Raw genomic sequence first — 23,670 nt, forward strand, 5'->3', positions numbered from 1 at the left:
ATATAGGTGAAGACTTGGCACTGAACAGTAAAACAACAAAATTGAAATTATGTGCTCCATCCAAAAGATTGGGGAACTTGATAACTCTATAAGATACATAGAGATCCAACCTGACATGTTGCACTCTTACCACAAGCTAACAAAAGCTTGACATAAGGACCTCTCTGATCTTAAAGAACCGGGGCATAAAAATGTGCTCATGTGCTGTATTTGACGAACAAAAATATATGTTGGAAACTACAAACGATTAAAATTTCACCAGCTGCAATGCCATTTAAGAATATATTTTGAGAAGCATATGATCATCATTGAAAAAGCAGGTGCCAACTCAATTTTTTTAGGGGAGAAGGCCAATCAAATATCCATTTTTGGAGCGCTTTTTTGGGGAGAAGGCCAATCAAATATCCATATTTAGGGTGCTTTAACCCCTCCAGCGTCTTTGCCGCTAGCTCAGCAATTGACTTTTGAAGTTGTACCATTCTCTATTGTTCGAATGCAGAATTTATACTTGATCTAATGCCTCGAGCCAACCCTAGGCTGTGAGGTGGAGAATTTGATTTTGCAAGCCTTAATGAATGAGGTGTCTCTCCTTTGTTGGTGCTTTGCATGCTTCTTCTGCAATGAATGCCAATAACATCCCCAATTTTTACCTTACCATGGTTACCATTAACAAAAATGTTATCACAATTTAAGTCTCTGTGAATAATAGGTGGATTGCGACTATGGAGATAACTTAAACGCTGCAAAAAATTCCTTTCCCAACCCAACCCTTGGATTTCTGACTTTACAGAAATTCACACTCGACAGGGCTTTGTATAAATTGTTGAATTCTAAAGCTGGTAATAGGAAAAGTAAAAGTTCGTTTAGATCAGATGTTTGGAAGCAGATATTCAGCATTTGATTTTCTTTTTTGAAAAAATTAAAGAAATGTTATCATGAAACTCACGCAATCAGATAAGTGTTCTTCACAGAAAATAGAGCCCTTTTTTCAGAAAAAAATATGATCTGGAAATTCCAGTCTGGTACAAAAATTATTATTGGTTTGGATGAATTTGCAGATGCGGATGGAAAAATCCATATTTCTTCACAGCTATTAAAATCTTTACACAATAGAGGCATTTTCTTCTGGGCCAAAGTCATTCGAAAATGGGAAGGTGCAATTCCTATTTGGAAATCTGCTACAGAATTGCAACTAAGCGGCCCACTGGAAATTCAATGGAGCTCTATCATATCATAGTTGCGGGCACATGGTATTTTTCGCTGTGCAGACATGGATTTCCTCATTTGGAAGGGTCATGATGGCTCTTCGTCTCTTTATGTCAAACATATATACCTACAGCTTCAAAACTCAGAATCTGAACAACAGTCAAAATCTTTCCAACATCTTTTTGGAAAACAGGCTGCCCCTTAAAAATCATAATATTTCCCTGGTTGGTCTTTCATAACAAGATTCTCACATGGGAAAATCTTCAAAAGCGTAATTGGTGTGGGCCTGCCATATGCCCCCTATGTAGATCAAATGCTGAGAACAACTTACACATTTTTCTCCTTTGTCCTCAATCACAGATGATATGGCGGAAACTCGCTACACATTTTGGTTACACCAACACCTCATACCCTTCCATTACAGAGGTGTTCAAAGGATGGAGTGACATGTTCATCGATTGGAGGCCCATTCCATTATTATCTATCTGGGCCATATGGAAATGGCGAAATGGGACGATTTTCAAATCCAAAAAGGAATCACATTCAGCGGTTTTTGAATCTATCCTTTGCCTATACAATGTGCTTGGAATGCCTCACCAATCCAAAGTCAGAAAAGGAAGGTGTCCACAAACACTGGAACCCACAGGTATTTCACGAGCATATTTCGACGGAGCAGCTCAACATGGTACATGCGCTTGCAGGGTATTTATTATTCCAGAAGCTGGTCAAGCTTTCGATATTCATTGGAATGGAGGATAGAGGATTTATGGAGCTACAGGAGGGACTACACAATTACCCACATTGCCAGGGACAAAAACTAGAGGGCAGATGCTTTATCAAAAAAGGGCCTATCAATTCCACAAGGCACTTGGAGGATGCAGATAATAGTGGACAACATCTCTCATCAGATCCAGGACTATTCCATATCAAGTACATAAATTTCAATATTTTGATGACTATCTGGTATATCTATGTTTCCCAATATTTTGACTTCTTTTTTGAAAAATTTCCATATAATTTTGTCTCATAGGACCAATCTCAACCTCAATTGATGTGTCATAGCAGACAACTCTCCATATGAATTATATGCTGCAGAATAGAAAATATTATTTTTGTACCTTTCCTCATATGGGACTTTGATCCTTTACTTTCAACCTTATCTAATAGTTCCTATTCACCGCGACATTGCAACTTTCTACCATAATTATCGGAAATCCAATGGTTAAATAAAAGAATCGGAAATTCAGGAGATAAGAACAAGACCGACATTCTCCAACGCGTAAATATTGTACACAAAATTTATATTTTATAAAATATTTCATATTTATATATATATATATTATTTTTTTCATATAATTTCATGTTATTTAATTTAAATTAAAATATTTACATTATTTATGCGTTGGAAATTAATTCAGCTTTAAATGCATTCTAAATTTGTAACAGGTTGAAGTTCATTTGTAGTTGTAGATAATATATTGATAAAGCCTTTATATGCGTAGGTAATGGCCTTTTATGTTTTACTAATTAGATTTATTTTTATAATATTATATGAATAGGATATATTTAATATTAAATTTTTTTATATAAAAATTGTAATAATTATATATGGTATAGTTTTAAGAGTTAGTTTAATGGGATGAAAGAGATTAGATAGTGTTTTGGGAGTGTGTTTTAGGGTTCCGGTTAATTTTTTATTATTTATTTATTGTTTTTTTAGGTTTCGTCTTTGTGGGGTCTTGTAGCTGAAACTTTAGTCGTCACGACCCTTTATCTGTATCTAGTATTTGTGTTCGATCGTGTTGCTTTTAGTGAGTTCATCATTTCACTCGTTGATGTCGTCGGTGGGTCGTTGCTCTACATTCACCCGTGTGTTGCTATATGATGTGGTTCATTTTGGGGTTTGTGGCTTTGTCAGTTTGCTTGTTGGGGTGTGTGTGCGGAGTTGAGGGAGTGGGCTGAATTGTGGTAATCTCCTGTCACAAACACCCATGTTTTGCGTCTCTCTACATGTTGGTCCTTTGTTGCCACAATCATTCGTTGATTCTTTGTACCATTTCCTACCTAGGTGATTTTGTTGAGTCTCGTTTTTACATGGAGGCCTCTAGACTTGTTTTATTGGGGCATCATTTTGGGCTATAATTTTTATGGCCCTTTTGGGGTTTTTTCATTGTCAAGCGCACGTGCCCTTTTTTGGTTATGTGGGTTGGCCTTTTGGTTGATTGACTGAACATAGTAGCTTCATGTGGGATCGAGGAAGAGGAAGATACCAAGGAATACACTACAGGTGCATTTTTTTTCTTTTTCTTTTTTTAAATCAGTTTATGAATGAAAATACGGGTATTTTTCTAGGGAAAAAAGGGTTAGTTCCCATCGTTAAAACACCTTGCTAATGGGAGGTCACATGTTCAATTCTTCTTGATGCTCTTGGGATCCCTTTAAGTGGATCTATCTAGATAGTTTTCATGGATGTAGTGACCACGAGGGATGGAATTTGACAGAATAATTTCCTATCACAGGGTGATTTTCCCGTCAAATACAATTAAAATTTTGCAAAACTGTCAAGATCCTTCCTTAAAATTGTGAAGACCAGTCATAAAGGTGTGAAAACCATCAAATTTAATTAATAAATCCGTTTTGAAATTCCAACCCAACAACCATTGCCTCCAATATCTATAAACCACACATAAATAATAATAATACATAATATATTAAATTATGATATATATAGGAAAAATAGTTTTATAATATATATAATTTTTTTAATTATATTAAATATCTTATACTTATTAATAAATTATATATATATATATATATATATATATATATATATATATATATATTTTTTTTTTTTTTTTTTCCACTGGAAAAATCCGTAAAGTTTTCATTAATATATGAAAAGATTACATATGTAGATGCTATAGCATATGCCATGATCGCTGTGGATCTGTACAAAGATACAAAAATTACATATATTCCTGTCTGATATAAACATTTTGAGCTCTGTTTATCTATCAAAAGTTGTGTTGCTTGTCAGCAACCTTCAGTCTGTTCAAAGAAAGAGTAAATTTTTGCATAAAGCTGTGTTCTGTAATGTTGCTGCCGAGTCAAATATATTAGAAGTGTGGTGGACCCGCTGTAGGATAACCCGGGTCTATATATGGCCTATGATAAAATTTCTGTTCTTGCTGATCCAAAAATTTTGTGATCTCCCATGTTCCACGTTCCATCAGCGCGGCCTCCTTTGACAGCTTGTCAGCTGCCATATTATGCTCCCTGTAAATGTGAGCAACAGAGATATGGTTAAAAACCTCTTTGAGTTGCCGAACTTCATCAAATATGACTCTGAGTGTGTGCAAGTGGCATATTGAGATCTCATTGAACCAGTTAATGATAATCTGTGAGTCTCCAAATATGTTAATACTAGAGCACTGATGACTAATAGCAAAGTGAAGGAGATGGCGTAAAGTGATTAGCTCCGCGAAATTGTTGGTGCCTGCCCCCAGTCCCGCTTTGATATGATATGAAAGATTCGTGGAAATGTGCAGAATGAAACCACCCCCACAGCTTTGGGCATTTGCAGCACCATCGAAATACGCCCAGGGAGTACTCTGATCAATGATGGGAGGGGGATTTGGTCGACGAGTCTTTGGGGGAGGCGGCTCAGGCAGTTCTCTGAAAGCAGAAATGATGCTGGCTTCAATGAGCGGCCAGACAGGTGGTTTATCATCAAAGATCACACGATTCCTCACTTTCCATATGATCCAGTTAACAACTATTGGGAGATTAGCTTCTTTCTTTCCCTTGTGCTGATTACCCCAGTCTGTCCAAGCACTGATAGCATCGGGCCCATTCCATTCTCCGGTGTAATTGATGAATGGTTTTATATTGCTCCAAACCTGCTGTATATAATTGCATTTTAGAAATAGATGCACAGTGGATTCGGACTCAGCCTTGCAAAGTGCGCATCTGGTCGGACCATAAAGAGATCGACGCATGAGAAAGTCACCAGTAGGTACCCTGTTCCGGAGGACACACCATGTAAATAATTTTGAGCGAGGGGAGGCCGAGAGTTTCCATATATGATGCCACCATTTGTCAAGTACCTCCGGCTTCTTATGAATGATAAGATGCAAGTAACCCTCCTTTGGGGAGTACAGTCCGCTGTCCGCCTGATACCAGATCAGTTCGTCTGGGCCCTCAGTAATCCTAATGTGAGATTCCGTCAATGCCGCACAGTAATCTTGCCAGATTGTGTGCCATCGCAGGGGAATATTTAATTGAATTGCTGACTGCCAGGCCTGGTGAAATATGTCTGATCGATTCTGGTCTGCTATCTGCGCAATAGTCTTAGTGCCCTGAGAAAATAGGTAGTCCACCAAATCCTGTGGGAGTAGGTGTCGACCACCACATCCGCTCCAGGGGTCAAGTCCAATACGAGCCCTGTCTCCACTTTTGATTCTCCAAACTATGTTATCCCGGATGAGTGGAAGGGCATGGAGCAGAGCCTTCCAGATAGATGAGATTCCAACTTTGTTCCAGTTGGGCTGTCTGAGCCAATCCATAGTGTTTTGAGGCCAAATATATTTGTGATATACAATAGAAGTCCATAGGCTATGAGTAGTCATCAGGGCCCATCCCATCTTTGCCGCCAGAGCACATGCGAAGGTGGGTAGGTCCTTTAGCCCCCACCCACCCCATTTCTTTGGGAGGGCTATCGAGTTCCATCCTACCCAGGCAAATGTGCGCTTTTCATGTTTTCCAGCCCAAAGATACCTGTTGCAGAGCCTCTGTAGTTTAGATAAAATATTGCGGGGTATCCAGGCAAGCGCCATCCAAAATACTGGTGTAGCCTCCAGAACAGATTTGATCAATGTTAGTCTGCCTGCCCTGGACAGATAGCGAAAGCTCCAGCATGTGATCCTTTTCTCAATCTTTGTAACCAGCCAAACCCAGTCCGCGATCTTTTGAGAGGTGGGTTTAAGCCAGTATCCCAGGTATTTGAGCCCTCTATCCAGGGGTTGGGTAGAGAAAGGAAAGGCTTGACTGGCAGCCAAGGATTCATTTACTGTGGTGCCGACCATAGTGATGGAAGATTTTGCCTGATTTATCTCCATTCCTGTAGCATGTGCAAATAGTTTTAAGATTCTGTTGAAAGTGGTGGTATCTTGTATGCTGCCATCTAACATAATAAGCACATCGTCAACGAATAACAGATGGGTAAGATAACAATCCTCGGATATTTTGAGGCCCTTGATGGCTCCATCCCTTCTTGCAGAGATAATCAGACGGCTCAGAGCTTCCATTACCAGAATGAAGAGAAGAGGTGACAGAGGGCAGCCTTGTCGAAGACCTCTTTCGGAATGAAAGAAATGAGAGGCAGCCCCATTGATAAGGATGCTGAAGGTAGGGGAAGTAACACAAGCCATAATCCAATTGATAAAGGGGAGGGGGAAACCCAGATGAATGAGGATCATTTTAATGTAGAGCCAACTTACACGGTCGAATGCCTTTGAGAGATCAATCTTGAGGAGAATACTTTTAAGCCGCTTAGTCCAGATGGAGTGAATTGCTTCCTGGGCAGAACCAATTGCTTCATGGATTTGTCTATCTTCAAGGAAAGCAAACTGCTGAGGGGCGATATGATTAGACAGAATGGGCCGAATCCTATTGGCGATGATCTTTGATATGATTTTGTAGAGGACATTACAGAGAGATATGGGCCTGAAATCGTCGAAAGATGAAGGGGAATCAGCTTTAGGAATGAGGGCAATGAAGGTGGAATTTATAGCATGGTATATCTGACCTGTAGTTCGGCTTTCCTCCACTACCTTCAGAATGTCTTCTCCAATGATCTCAAAGAAAGCAGAATAAAATTCAATGGTCCATCCATCAGGTCCAGGGCTCTTCTCCTTCTGAAACCATTTGATGGTATGTTCCAGCTCTTCCATTGTGACAGGGTCAGTAAGTGAGTCACTATCCTCCTCATTTACAAATCTAGGGAAATGTGAAGCCACCCTAATGATTTCCGCCAGATTTGTGCCCGCAGGACTTTTGTATATGCCTCTAAAGTGAGAGGTACCTAAGAGTGAGAGTTTATTGAAAGTATCCGCCAATCCTCCATCAGGCAGGGGGATATTCCATATAGTATTTGCCAACTTCCTTCCCTTTGCATAATTGTGGAAGAATCTAGAATTCTCATCCCCTGCTTTGAGCCAGATTGCCCTGCTCCGAAGTCTAAGCGATTCCTCCCTGAGCTTTAGAATGAGATGCTTTTGGTTTTCTAAATCGATGAATCGAGCCTTGTCCTCCATAGATCCGAATGCCAGATTCCTGTCATCCTGGAGAGCTTTGAGTTCTTCTTCCATTCTAATAAGATGTTCATCCTCTCTCTTCTTCTTCTCTTTTGCCCACTCTATAACAATGTGCTTGAGTTCTGTCAAATTTTTAACAAAACCCCTTGCCATCGATGCTTCCCGATTTATAGGGTGGGATTTCCAAAAGTCCGACACTAATTTAGTGAAGCTTTGGTCCTGAAGCCAAAGGTGATTGAATTTGAATGGTGCCTTTGGCTTGGGTAGGGGTCCCATAATTTCCAATATGATAGGAGAGTGATCGGAGATCCCTCCTTGTCCTACCCATTGCTTGTATCTGTGGAGATGATGGATCAGAGGTTCCTTCATCAGAAAGCGATCGAGCCTACGGGCAAGTGCTGCAGATCCAATCCTTCTATTTCTCCAAGTTGGGAGAACCTTCATCATAGGGATGTCAATAAAGTCTTTTTGCTCCAGGAGGGATTTCATGAAATCCGAGATGGGATCAATCTGTGCCCTAGTTCCCCAAGATTCTCTGTATCCCATTGAAAAATTTAGGTCTCCTCCCAAGATAATGCGATCATGAGCCATCAGTCTTCTGCTGAGGAGCTGTCTCCAAAAGGTTTCCCTTTGCTGACAAGGCCCGTATACATTGACAATGCGGAGGTGTTGCCCTAGCTCAGCGGAAAAGATATCAACTCCCATGAAACCTGGACCCCCCCAGGATGAGTCCAATCTGATGGTTTTCGGGTTGATGCCAATAGCCAAGCCCCCTGATCTGCCATTCGCATCCAAAGCAATGTAGTTCCAACGAGACGAGATGAGGTTGAGATTGTGAGAGATATTCTCAGCTGATCCCAGAGTTTCTTGCAGGAGGATAATATCAGGATTTTCGACCTCAAAAAGTCGCTTAATGGCAAGTTTTTTGGGGGAACTAGCCAAACCCCTGCAGTTGAAAGAGAGACACTTCATGAGGGACCCCGCTTTGGGGGTTTTGTTGCTCTAAGGACCCCGTCGATGGTGGACTGTCGCCCAGAGGCAACTTCCGCGCCAGCTCGTTTGATAGCTTTGTTGAGATCTGATTTTCTGCCTCGGGTGGAGATGGATCCCATTCCCGGAGCGATGATACCCAGCCCAATCTGAGAGTCGGAGAGTTCTACATGAGATGTCCGAGGGCGAAGGGAGTAGGGGTGGGGGGGATAAATCCGGGGGGATGAATCGGATGGAGGGGAGGGGGATCGGATCAATGAGGGCGAGACAGTGGAAGTGACCAGGGGAGGGGGAGGAGGGATAGGGCAATGCACCATTGAACATGTTACAGAGATATGGGGCTCAGATGATTGCTCATAAGAGGAGGGGGTGCAGGGCGAAGATATGCAATGCATCCTAGGACCAGCTACTGAATTTAAAAATTCAATTGACTGATCAAAAGACATAGGGATAGAGATAGGATTAGTACCCGATGCCAGTGCTGCCGCCGCAGCCGCTCGAGCCCGAGTCATGGGAGGAGAGGGCACGTCCGTCCTGCTCTGCACCGGATCCACGCGATCTTTTGTAGGTTCAGCTTGCTTCAGATCCGATCGGGTGGTGAGAGGAGAGTTCCTTCTGGATGGGATAGGCGAGACCTTTGGAGAGCTATCCTGACTGTTATTCAGTGGGCAATCCTTGTATAGGTGTCCCACTTGATGGCATCGGTTGCAACGGAAAGGGACGCCCTCATAATCCAGTATCTGGGAGCGCCTATAATTTCCCAATTTGAGAGTAATTTTCTCTTCCAATCCTTCTCTGGTATCCAGATGCACCAGAATCCGCGCCATCGACTTCTTTCCAGTGTCCTTGTAAGATCGATCGTGATCCAGGTATGTGCCCAAGGCATTACCAATTTTGGTAAATGCTTCATCTCTCCAGTATTGCAGAGGTAAACCAGGTAACCTAACCCATAGAGGTCCTGCTGCAATTTGTTCTCGCTCGGGATCGAAGAGCGGGGTCCAACGCTTCATTAGAACAGGAGCAGATTCAATATGCCAAAATTTCTCCAGGACAGCATCCGTGTGCCCCTCGAGTGCGAAGTGTAGGGAGAACCATCCCCTTTGCAGAACCTCGACTTCTGGCATCGGTGAAAACAAGCCTTCCCATATTTCCTTCACCCATCGTTTCAATCGATCCACCGTGTATGTGCGCCCTCTCACATGACCCACCAACACCGTGCGAGAAATCATCAAAGTTTCTTCGAAATCCATCGGGCTGCCGAAATCGACCGTGATGTCTTTTGTGGTTGCCCTCACACACTTGGACTTCCGTTTCTTTGAACGGGGAGCAGATGGGTGGTCGACCAGCGGATTTGTAACCCTAATCTGAGGAGGAGGGATTGTAGGGTTTACATTGGCCGAGGGAGTACTGAAGAAACCAGATGTTTTGACCCCAGAAATCGGATTAGGGATTTGAACAAACACTCCTTGATTCTCATGGGCTTTGGTCGAAACAGGCTGCTGAAGAGCGGAAGGGCCGACCTCAGTCGTTTCAGGCTGCAGGGGAGAGATAGGGCCCAAAAGCAGAGAATCAGGTGAAAGAGTGGAAAGAATGTGAGCAGTACCAGGGGAGAGTGGCGGAGCTTCCAAGCCGAATTCAGATGAAGAGGGAGCCGGTAGTGAAACTACCGGAAAAAAGTCCTGTGCTCGAGACCCATCCTCGAGAGGTGGAGCGAAACCCGGCGCAGATAGGCTAGGGTTTTGAAAAATCTGCTGATCCTCCAACGGGTCCTCGGTGTAGTCCACGAGGTCCGTTATCCAATGACCCTCCTTGTCGGTAGATTCCAGTTCATCTGTCGATTTCCGCAGCTGATCTGTCGTCATGTCGCTGTCCTGATTCCCAAACCGTTTACCAACTGCGATCCTGAGGCTGCGCTCCTGCGGCTTAACCCAATCCTCGCCGAAACGCCGTTTGCGCCATCAGAGCCCCCAGCTCATCCCTAGACTTAGGTGGTTGAGCTAAACCATTTCCCTATATATATATATATATATAATACGCATTAAATTAACCTACGCAATAAATTATGAGTGGTTAAGTCTTCGTCTAGATGGCCAAAGTCCATCACTTTCTTTTATTTCTTTTCTTTTGAGAAACAACACAGTATGTACGCATTAGATTAGCAACTCTTCTCTTTGTGCTATACAAAATAAAGTGATGAAATAATAATGAAGGTGGGAATTCCAATGAGATTGGAATTTTATAAGATTAAGTCTATGATATTATATTTTGTATAGTTATAGTTTAATGAGGCTATAATTTGGTTTGGAAAATAATGGAAATTTTGGTAAGATTTAAGAAAATCTAACTGAAATACACTTTTAAATTCTTTTCACTAGATTAAGATTACGTCTATGATATTGTATTTTGTATAGTTATAGTTTAATGAGGCTATAATTTGGTTTGGAAAACAATGGAAATTTTGGTAAGATTTAAGAAAATCTAACTGAAATACACTTTTAAATTTTTTTCACTAGATTTCGATGAAAATTCCGTCTTTCAATCTAAATTGTGGGTAGACATTGCCACATTCCACTAGGTACAATCGGGCTTGAACTCATGCTACTTGGGACACAAATCGTGAACCATACCACTTTATTTGAGCTTACTTTCTTTGACAATTGGGGAATCAAAATGATTGAGCATATATGTGATGGGTAAAATATTTTGTAAAACCCTTATAATCTAGATATGTTTGAATGGGAAAACAAAATTATTGAGCATATCTGTGATGGGTAATAAATTTTGTAAAACCTTTATAATTTGGATATGTGTTGGAGGTAAATGTGAAGTACAAGCTTTATGGAGCAAATTAATGATTGGCAAATATTAGGGTTTATGGGAATTCATGATATAATGGTTTTTGGTGATTCCATGAATATAATTCATCATTTATAATTAGGATATCTCCTCTAAGATACAAAGTTAAATAAAATTTTCAAACAAAATTATTAGCTGTATTAATCTATTTCCAAAAAGAAATGTCTCAATATTCTCAGATCAAACAACTCCTAGACTTATCACATAGTCAATTTGCGGTCAAAACTAAATCAAAATAAATTTTGATAACATATATATATATATATATCCCCTGCCATAAACCAAACATTAAAAATAATACTACACAAAATTGATTTATAATAAATATTAATTTTTTTTATATAAATATTTTAATAATAAATATCATTTTTTAAATAATAATAAATATTATACTTCTAATAAATTATATATTTTTAATAATTAAAATTATAAATATATAAATATCTTAATATCTCAAAATTTCTTTATCCAGCACATATTAATTTTTTTTTTAAGTCATACACGAAATTAACATGTTAAAATTTCTTTTGAACATTAATGAAATTTCGTTCGTCATACACGAAGTGAACATTAATAAGCAAATCCAATTCATTTAAATTAACCTTGATAGGGTAACCATCACAAATATATGTAAGGTAAAGATTAAGTCTGCCGGTAAAGGACGAAGATGAAGAAAGTCCATCAATTGTGTTTATTTCCCTTCTTTTGAGAAACAAACAATCTAGGACGAATTAAATTATGAGTGGTTAATGTCTTCCAAGAAGGAACCTTTTCATTGGGTACAAAATAAAGTAATGAAATAATAATGAAGGTGGGGAATTCCAACCAGGTTGGAATTTGACATGAAAATGTTTATCACTTGGTATTTTGCATATTATATATTGTTAAATTATTTTGTTATTTATTTGAATCTATTTGAATAGATATTTAAATATAATTTTTTTATAATTTGGATAGGTATGGGAGGTAAATGTTAAATATCAATATTATGAGTAAATTAATGATTTATCAGTCAATTTCATTGAAATATGTCTTATATCAGGGTTTATTTGTTTTTAGTGAGATTTTTGGGAAGCTTTTTTAATTTCTCTAAAATTCGATAGGAATTTATTGAAATCACAAGCTTGATGGGTAACCTCTGCACAATTGAGGTGCTGGGTAACCTCTGCACAGTTTAGGTGCCCTAAGAGTTTTTCAGGGTGTTGAATTCATATATACACTCAAAAAACTAGTTTAAATAACACAAATCAAGATTTCACCTCAAATTTTTCCGCCCAATTCCGGCACCGAAAAGTAAAAAAAATTGCACTAAAGACAACTCCGTAAGGAAAATTGTGAATTTGGGAGTTCAGGAGGTGATTTTTTTTTGTGATTCTTTGAATATAATTCACGATTTATATTTAGGATACTTCTCTAAGATACAAAATTACGTCAATTTTTCATATTAGCTATATTAGTCTATACAAAGAAAAAATATATCCATGTTCTCACATCAAACAACTCCAAAGCTGATCACATAATTAACTTAAGCAATTTTTAAAATTATAATAAATATTCAATATACATTAATAAAAAATTATTAAATTTAAATACTCTAGTAATTAAAATAATATAATAATTTAAAATATAATTATATAAAACTTTAATATCTTAAAATAAATTAAAATTATTAAATTTAAATACTCTAATAATTAAAATAATATAATAATTTAAAATATAATTATATAAAACTTTAATATCTTAAAATTATTAAATTTAAATACTCTAATAATTAAAATAATATAATAATTTAAAATATAATTATATAAATACTTTAATATCTTAAAATGCATTTCCTCATATGGGAATTGAACATATAAGGGAAAAATCCAATTCATTTAAATTAACTTTAATATGGTAACCATCCCCAATATGTGTAATGTAAACATTAAGTATGTTCGTAAAATATAATCTAAATTTAACTCAACATAGAGGTGTGAACAAGTGAGTTAATAATTAAAAATTTTAGTGGTGGGGCCAAGAAGACCAAAGTCCATCCCTTGCTTTTATTTCTATTCTTTTGAGAAACAATCAAGCACATAATCATTAAATTATGAGTGGTTAAAATCTTCCAAGAAGGAATCTTTTCTTTGGACGATACAAAATAAAATAATGAAAAAATAATAAAGGTGGGAAATTTTATTTTAGGTTAGAATTTGTTCAGAAATTATTTGTCACATGATATTTTGCATATCATATCATGTAATGGGGATTCACACTTGGAATTTGACCAGTTGTAGTTTGCTATTGTAATTTGTCAAAATCCAAAGAAACAAGAATAATAAATTCAAGTTGTCTTTAGTGAGATTTTTTGGAAGCTTTTCCAATCAGGTCAAATTTCTCTAAAATCTAGCAGGAATTTATTGAAATCTTGATGGGCAACCCCTGCACAATCAAAGTGTTGTAGGGATTTTTCAGGATGCTAAATCCATATATACAGTCAAAAAACCAGTTTAAATAACACAAATTAAGATTTCACCTCAATTTTTTCCATTAAATTCCAACAATGAAAAATCCAAAAAATAACACTAAAAATAACTCCCAATAAATTTTCTTTAAAAATTCACATTATACCTTGCCAATTGTGTCTTGCAAGTTGTACAAATCAGTGTTTACTATGTTCGCGTTATTTCTGATTGATATGTTATTAATTACCAAAAATTTCATACCATAATACCTATTACCACATAATTATTACAGACCTTAACATCCTTTTATGGCAAAGCAATTCTGGTTCAAAGTTTGAAGGGTTTACTTTGCACCCCATTTTCAACAAATCAAATGAGCTTGATGGCCAAAGAGAAATGTGTAAAAGGTCTCTGACTGCAACCTGGATCTCAATACCACCAGTCTCATTTTTCAAGAATATTTGACTGCAAGTTGTAGCTCAATAGGGTACAACGTAAAAGAAAGACCACCACTCCTTAATTTTTTTATGAATACTTGATTACAAGCTGGACATCATTAAGAGTACAATAGTCCCTCACTTTTATATGAATGCTTAACTGCAATAACATAAACTAATCATTCTATTTTCCTCTAGTTGCTTGCTACTTGACTTTGGAGTATGTATAGTTTAAAAAGGAATGGAGTATGTATTGTACACAAACTTTATATTTTATAAAATATTTCATATATATTATATTTTTCATAAAATTTCATGTTATTTAATTTAAATTAAAACATATTTGCATTATTTTTTGCATTGGAAATTAATTCAGCTTTAAATGCATACCAAATTTGTAATATGTTGAAGTGAATTTGAATGGGATATATTTAATCTTAATTTTTTTATATAAAAATTGTAATAATTATATAAAGTGTAATTTTAAGGGCTTGTTTAATTGGAGGAAAGAGATTAGATAGAGGGTCTTTGGAAACCTTTGTTAGGGTTTTAGCAATTTTCAATTTCTTTGGTTGATTGGTTTTTTTAGGTTTTGTTTTTGTGGGGTCTGGTGTGCCAAGCCCACGAGTTGCGAATGCGATGTGCGACAAGCTGGGTGAGTGACAAGTCGGCGGGTGCGACGAGTCGGTGAGCAGGCACATTTCTTGCCACGTTTCGTTGCAACAATGGGAAGAGTTGGAGAAGTGCGACGAGCTAGGGCAGTCAGTTAAAGGTGCCCGAGGCACAAGCACGACGGGCCAACCGAGGTGTTGAAAAACCGAGAATTGGAAATTTGGCTAAGTATGGCAAACTTTGCGAAGGTCGCCTTATATCGTGCAAGTTTGGCATGTTGACTTGACGGGGCAACGGTGTGGGTGAGCCAATGAGCGAAGTGGGTGAGCCAACATGTTGGCATGGGCAAGTTGGTCTAATGGATAGGTTGGCCTGGGTAGGTGTTGAGGGCCCCGAAATCGGGTCAACAACAAGGGGGATACCCACCCGGTCGGGAACCTGGTTGGCGGCTCCGTGCCCGTTTGGTGTAGCGGGTCCGACTGGGGGTAACGGGACCAGCTTCTCGATGCATGGGATGTGTGTGTGTGTAGAGTTTGATTATGTTGATTCTGGAAGCATTCTAAAACTAATTTAAATCTAACTCGCAAACTGATTCTAAGCTACAGTAATCTAACGAAAACAACATATGTAATCTACACTAACCCGGGATATATCTTTTCCATTATGCGATTTAGAAATATTTCATATAATAACTGGTAATAAAGATCATTCAGTTATCACAAGAATATAAACCATTTAAGATGAACCATTCTGCATAAGAAGTTAAACAAAACAATTGTGAACAGCATATCGCATAAATAAATCATTCATATGTCAAGCATGAATAAATGAGTCCACCGTACAAAAGTGCCAAATGATAACCCATATGCTCATACATTAACATATAAACAATATCAGCTGCATATCACTCTAAGAATATAAGCAGAAATTTGTCAAGAGATAAAAGTACCATTTATGACTGATTTTTTGCTCACAAACTTCAAGCAATAACGATTTATCTCTATTCGTCCTAATATCTACTAAGAGTATAGTAGTGCAACATCAGTAGCAGACATTAAAAATGCAAACATAAATAAATCTAGATCCTTCCATTCATCAAAACCTCCTCTGAGGGTGCAGAAGTGCATGTTCCGAGGACAAGTTTTTGACAAATTTCTGGACCCTTCTCCAATGCAATGAGAAGGATTAAAATACTACTTCCTAATTCTAATAATAGTATTATTACAAAATTGAGGATACGGTTCTCAAATGACCGCCCTTTTTCTAATTTAGTCAAAAAGGAAAAAACAACATTCTAAATAAAATTACTTGTGAACTTGGTCTTTGAAGTTGCAGCTGTCAAGCATAGGCTTGAGAAGAGTCGGCTGGCTGATTTCTGTGCTTAGCTGGGCTGCGAAAACGGCATCCATAAGATTTGGCGCTACCTTCTCGGCTACGTTCATGATGCATCTTACTTTCATGCATTGGCTGTGCGGTTTAACTAAGTATGTCCAGTAACTTTCCCAATTTAGTCTAGCCAATGCTTGGATTGTTTTCCCGTTTGCCTGCGCTTTCTGCCTCCATTCTGTCTCCAGTTGCAACTTGCTCGGTAGGTATCCCGGGGTGGTCTCTGAAATCAAATTGGCTCTGTGTAAATTTTCATTTACACAGTCGATAAGGATGCTCGCTTGTGTCGCCGCTGTCTCTGCTGCTTGCTCCGCCTGTGTGATTTGTTCGTCCCATTTATTAAAGAGCATCTCCTTGTGATTTTCATTAATCTTGGGTGCCCCTGCCCTTTTCCCTTCCTCATCATTTTGCCAAATCAAATATTCTGTTACTCTTTTGTTGTTCTGATCATAGTCGTTCCGCAATTCCACCACCTGGCTGGTGATCCTGTCGCTTAGTTCACAAAAGTGTCTCCACTGTGATATTCTACGTACCATATCTTCCTGTTGCTGCGATAGTTGCTCGTTCAAGCCAATGGACTCTGAAATAAACTCTGCCAGCTTAGGTTCATCTTTATGCATTTCTTGCACCGTCTGCAGTTGCTTTTCTTTTTCTTCAAGACTTCTTTGATAGCTTACCTGCATCTGGCGAAAGTCTTCCTGTAGCTTTTCGAGCTGTTTGGAAGCTTCAGTGTTTGCGCTGGCTTGTTGCAACTGTTGTTGTAGCAGTTGTATTTGATTTTCATGTTCTTTTAGGAGTTGTTGAACTTCAGAGGCCTTGTCAATAGTTGCAGAAGCATATGCTCCTGCAATTTGAGACACCTTTGTGAGATTCTCGGTTGGATTATTATTTGGGTCTTTCCACAAGACGTCTAGATGTTCAGCATCTTGAGACAGTGCATTCTCAAGCTTTCTCTTCTTTCTTTGTCTCCTTACAACTGCTTTGTGCTGGGGACTATAGAATACGTCCAGTGGAGGAATTTCTTCTACGTTGAGTAGAAGTTCTGAGGATGGAGCGATAGGATGGTGTTCTGCTTCTGCGGCGCTACTGACTATGGTCGAGACGACCTCTTGCACCACCTGTGTATTGCCCACATGTGTCTTCGGGACTTTCCCTTCAAGATTAATTAATTCATTGAAGGTTTCCCACTCTTTATCCAACTCTGTTGTGACAAGAGGTGTTTCGACGACAGGAGGGGGAACGTTTCTTGGTGGTGAGGAGATAACTTGCTGCTGAGCCATCGAACTTGACTGAGCTGTGTCTTTAGTTGTTTCTTCGTTCTTTTCTTTGCTGTACACAGACTCTCCGGGATGTTCAGATATTTCTCTTGCGGCGCTGGACTTAAATATGGAAGTGCTAGAGTTTCCACTGAGGCTGATGCTCGGCTTTGGTTCTCTAGTAGTTGCTCGCAGCCCTTCTAGTGGAATACTAGCCAGCCTTCTCTCTCTATATAACGTGAACTTCCGGAGGTCGTCTGGAGACAACCTTGACTGAGCTTCTTGCAAAATCTCTTTGAGCGAGCTCTTACCCTGAAAGAGATCATCAAACAGATCTTTCTTCCCGGAGAACACTCTTATCTTGACGTTGGTTGTAAATTCCTGGGCCACTTTATTTGGGTCGAATGGTCTTGATGAGAACTTAAATAATTGAAGACACATCACATTCTCCACCTCGTCAAAAGCGTGTCCCACATCGAACAAAGAGAAGGCCCCACAAGTGACGGGAAATGGAGGCCAAATGGCCTTCTTTTTGTCCTTTAGTTCCTTGGTTAAGCCGCCTTCAGAACAAGTTTGATAAGCGATTTCCCGGGCCAACAGTTTATCAGGGACATACAAGGGTAGGACATGTGGAGGTACAGTGCTTCCAAAAACTCGAATATAGGTAAACCGTTCTTCCCCAAACCATCTCGCGATGGGGCTGATGTCAATCTGGGCCTCGGGAGAGCACCTTGGAGGGTCCTTATCATATATCATTCTATGTATGGGCAATATGAGCCCATGGCAAATCTGGTAAAAATGAGGGGCAAACTGGGAATCCCATAAGACTTTATGATAAACATGGATGGGCATTGGGTCTTGGGTAGTCCATTTCCAACCCATGGTAGGAAAATTTGATACAAGACAGATAGAGTCCATTATATAGGCAGACAAATAAAAAGGAGGATAGACCCTTTGGGAGAAGGATCTCCTAGAACGGTAATTGACAACCGCCGTGTATAGAGTATCAGAAAGGATTTTGGCCCAATCTACTATCTCGGAGTTAGTCGCGGCATCAACTAATGGTAGCCATTCAGATGAAAACTTATTGATATCGGGCATACCACATAATCTACAGAGCATGGCTGCAGCAAAACAATATGGAGAGGTAAGGGAACCAATGCTATACATACCATTTTTATCCTTTTTCAACGGTTCATCTCTTCTTGACCATTCTTTAGTGGTGTCCGATATATCCGGATTTTCTTCTGCGAACTTCTTAACAAACTGTGCATTATAGGTCGATTGCGGTTCAGGGAGATGATACATGAGCTTCAGGTCTTGGGCAGCAAACGATCCCACGAGCCCATGTCCCTGGACTTTGAATTGCCTATTCGCCAATTCCGCATCATCTAGAATCCACTTAATCATGTCTGTATATGGTAGGATCTTCGGCCTTGCCGCTATTCTATGGAGGAAAGAACACGCTAGGTCTTCCAGGGATGCCTCCGAAGGACGTGATGCACCCGGGACAACAGCAGTTACCTTCATTATTCTAGGGTTCTCTTCTTCTAACAGCCTATACATGCCTTCCCATGTTGAGATACCTGCATCTCTGTTGCAGGTTGTATCTGTGTACAGGGGCGCCATCTCCTTGGTTTTTTCTCTTGTTTCGGAGCTTCGAGCTTTGTTCTTCTTTCCCATTTCGCTTTACGCTTCTGTCTGATTTGCCTTCGCACTTTGCTCCTGCAGGTTACGAGTGAAATGGAAAGACTGATCAGGAAGGTGATGGGAGAGTTTTAAATGCAAGAGATAATCAGATATGCCACCTTACGTGAAGCAAATCCGCCTCAAGGCACGCGTCTTTATTCCACTTAATAATTGACAACTAATTCATTACTATCATTAAAAGCACATAATTTCAAGCCAGGTTATAGTAAGTGGCTTTTCTTTGGGTGACGCACCCGAAGGATTCGTACTAAGGTGCTTTATGATTTGCCACCGTACCCTTGCATGTCGCGCAATCGTAAATTGCAGCGATCGCAATATCGCAGATCGCAATAATTCAATGTTTTCCAAACTTCGCCTGCCTCATTTCTGCGATATGCGATCGCGATATCGCATATCGGTGGATTTGTAAGCTTTTCTTTATGGATGCTAGTATGTTGCGATGCGATGTTGTTATTAATACTGGGGTGGCGCGCATATTGGTCTTTAGAAGGGAAATGAAGGTGTTTCTTACCCTTATGTGTTGTGACCTTAAAGATTTGCTTTCATGAACACAGGCTTAGGCTTAAGACATTCAAGAAACCTTCTCTAAGCGTATGGTTGTAACTTCAAAAAGAAATCCTTGCTTTTCCTAAAAATTAACTAAGGGTCCCCATTCATTCAGTATCGTGGCTGATACTAGATTGAAAGAGGGGGGGGGTTGTTGCTGGCCACAACAGTAGGCTGACCCACGAGCGTATATATTAGTGGTCGAAGTGGATGGGAAGGCATTCAACAAAGGCTTACAAGTCTAACACAAGGTGACCTAAGTTGATAGGCGAGCTGCAATAGTTGGGTGCATAAGGTGAAGGGCGAGGTGCAGATGGGTACCCTAATTGAAGCACCAAGCCGAGTTAAATGGGTCACAGAAGTGTTGAACAGTTCTTGGTCATAGGTAGGTCTGGTGGGCAGACGAACCGCATGCAGGTTGGGCAGGTAGACGAGCCGTGGGCAGGTGGGGAGGCGGGTAGATGAGTCGCGGGCAGGTGGAAGGGCGTAAGAGCTGCAAGCGGATAGGCAGGCAAGCGGACAACACGATAGGCGAGCGAGCTGGTTAGGTGGGCGTTGTGACAAGTCGGGCAGGGCGACCCCCGGTTGGGCAGTGTGGCTGCAGAAGAGTTGAGCGAGACGAGTAGGTGACCCGAGTGGGTGGTGCGCCCACGGCAGGAGTGAAAGGAGAAGTTCGGGAAGACATGAAACGGGCGACACGATAGTCGAACGAACAGGCAGACTGTGGGTGGGCGATATGGCGTGGGTGAGTCTGCATGGTGGTAAGTTCAATAGGCAGTGTTGAATGGAGGTGGGTGCGCGGTCAGACCCGTGAGTTTTGTTGAATGGTGAATGATGGTTGGTGCAGAGGGTGACTCGGGTGTGGATGCCTCTACCCGTGTGTTGGGCGAACCGACTCGGTGAAGGGCGGGGGCTCTGAATAATAGTTTGGCAAGGCTGCATGATTGCAGGCCGACTTGTGAAAATTAATTGTTTTTGTGAGCAGGAAGTTGGGGTTCCTCTCCAAGAGTTGATTTTGTATAATGGAACTATTATCATTATTATTGTGGGAAGACTCATCTACAAGGAGTTGCCCCTCCCGTTATATTTTCGTTGTGCATGTGTAAAGTAATAATGATGATGAAAGATATGTAAATGAATGTTTCTGTCATGCTTATGAATGTTTATGCTTAGAAAGTGAAAAATAAGCTAAGTATGGAATGTTAGGTGTAGTCCACACTTGAAAGTATTGTTGAAAAGAAATTGGGTGGTGGTGTCGCACCCCCCTTCATGCAGTTGAAAGATTACCGCCAGGGAAGGGCGTGACAGGTGGTATCAGAGCCCTGAATACTTGATGAGGAGCTATACTTCATGACAGGTGATTCAGGTTTGTTGGTGATATTGATTTATGGTCTATACCATACTACAAAGAAAGCGGACAGTTGAGATGGAAGAAGAACCTCAGGTAATGACGGGTGAATCTGGAAGGGATGCTGGAGATGCTTTCTTGGACAAGGTATTGGATCAAATGGAGCAACTGGCTTCTAAAATAGCTTTGATGAAGGCCGAGAACATTGAAGTTTAGGAAGGCTATGCAAAGGTGAAAGGTGAGCTTGAAGACCTTAAAGTCCGGTACAATTATACTGAATGGTAGTTTATACAAACGGAAAAGGAAGTCAAAGAGATATGTGAAGCAAGAGATCAGGGTTTGGTAGAAATCTTGAAATTGCAGAAAGATCCTGATGATGCTCGGAATGAGATTGCGGTTTTGAAAAATTTTGTTGGGCACAACTCAGGTGGAGGAGTGGCTCATGTGAAAGTCAAAGAACCAGATTCTTATGAAGGGACAAGGAGTGCAAAAACTCTTGGTAAATTTCTATGGGACATGGAACAATACTTGGAATGTTTGGGGATGTTCCATGAGGAATCCAAAGTCAAAGTAGCAGCTCAGTTCTTGACAAAGGATGTTAAGATGTGGTGGAGAAGAAGGATGGAACAGATTCCCAATGGTAATGCTACAGAAATCACTTCGTGGGATGAAATGAACAAGGCTTTGCAAACTCATTTTAGTTCATAAGATGAAACATGGGATGCAAGGATGAAGATAAAATACATAAAGAAAATGAGGAGTCTACAATCTTATCAACAAGAGTTCTCAAGTGCAGTTTTGGAACTTCCAGACATGGCGGAAAGGGACAAGGTGTTTAATTTTATCATAGGGTTGAAACCTTGGGCATGTAATGAAGTGAAGAGGCAAAAGATAAAAACACTTGAAGAAGCATTTGTTGTTGTGGATCGCTTGGTAGAACACTATGATGAAGGAACCGAAGAGAAGAAGAAAAACACTAACAAGCCGAAAGAAAAGTCTACAAAGGAGGAATCTTCGAAATCACATGATAAGGTGAAGACAAAGAAACCCTTGAAGTGTTAGATATGTGAGGAACCGCATATGGTGAAGAATTGTCCTTCAAGACCCAAAGTGGCCGCCATAGCACAATCCAATGTGAAGAAGAAGGAAGAGACTTCTGTGGGGGTCATACAAATTCTAGGAGCTGCGGTGGCTACAAAAGCGATTTCACAAAGAGATCCGGAAAGAAACAAGTTAGAGTATGTTGAGATGAAAGTTGGGAGTGGTGTTGTACTCACTATGGTGGATAGTGGGGAAAATAAAAAATTTATGAGCGAGGATACTGCGAGAAGGATTGGAGTGAAGTTTGTACCGGTGCAGGCAAAAATGAAGGCAGTGAATTCTCCTCTAGATTTTGTGTTCGATGTAGTTGAGAAAGTGGATGTGACACTTGGTGAATGGACGGGGAAGGTCGATTTCACTGTGGTGCAGATAGATGTTTATGAGGCTGTACTGGGCATGGAATTCATGAAGAAATTTGAAGCTACGGTTGTTCCCCATATCAAGAAACTGTACATTTACAATGGACGAGAGGATGTACCTATCGGTGTTACGACCGTGGGAGTTACAAAGGCCGAGTGTAAACTGATAACGATGAATATGGAGAATGAGAAGTGAGATGAAGAGGTCTATAAGCAATTGTCTATTGCAGAGACAAAGCTTATGGAGCAGTCACAGCTTGTCAGGACATTGTCTGATAGTATCTTGGATCTATGAAGGAGGCTAGAGGCAGTGGAGGATGATGATGACGATGAGGATGTTAAACTGAATGTTCAGATGGAGGATCAGGAAGCATACCTGCAGAGATTAGAAGTGGAGGATCCTGATAGGTGGATTGAGTTGATTAGTGAGGGGAAGCCTTCAAGCTCTACTCCCTCCTTGTCTTCTTAAGCTATCATGGAGATGAGGCTCATTATAAGCTACTCATAGAAGTGAGTCTCCAACATTTTGAGCAGACATCTAGGGGTGAGATGACACAAATTAACAGGTAGCATGTAGTGGAGAGTCATGATGATGTAGGGTAATGAGTTCTTATGGAGGCGATGCATGGTTGGATTAACTACCCAAATAGTCATCGACATGAGGGGTACCAGCACATGATTCCTTGTAGAGTATTAACATATCTATGGCGTCAGGCAGGTTGAGAGGTGGACACATCTGGATTACCCATACACACGGTTTGTGTGGTTGGATGTTCTTGGCGATAGATGGTTGCTGGGATGGAGAGTTGTCGAAGAAGACAACCATTTAGAGTGGGGGAGTATGTCAAGCCAACGAGTTGTGGATGCGATGTGTAACGAGTTGGGTGAGTGCTCTTAGTTATGTGTGATGAGCTAGGTGAGCAACGAGTAGGCGAGTACGACGAGTTAGTGAGCAAGCACGTTGGTTACGACGTTTTGTTGTGACAATGGGATGAGTTAGGGAAGTGCAATGAGCTAGGATGGTATGTTAAAGGCACCTGGGGCACGAGCGCGACGAGCCAAAGAAGGTGTTGAAAAACTGAGAATTAGAAATTCGACTAAG

The sequence above is a fragment of the Pinus tabuliformis genome, chromosome 7, assembly GCF_031772625.1.
Source record: "Pinus tabuliformis cultivar Carrire ecotype Pingquan chromosome 7, CPIR1, whole genome shotgun sequence".
Lineage (NCBI taxonomy): Eukaryota > Viridiplantae > Streptophyta > Pinopsida > Pinales > Pinaceae > Pinus > Pinus tabuliformis.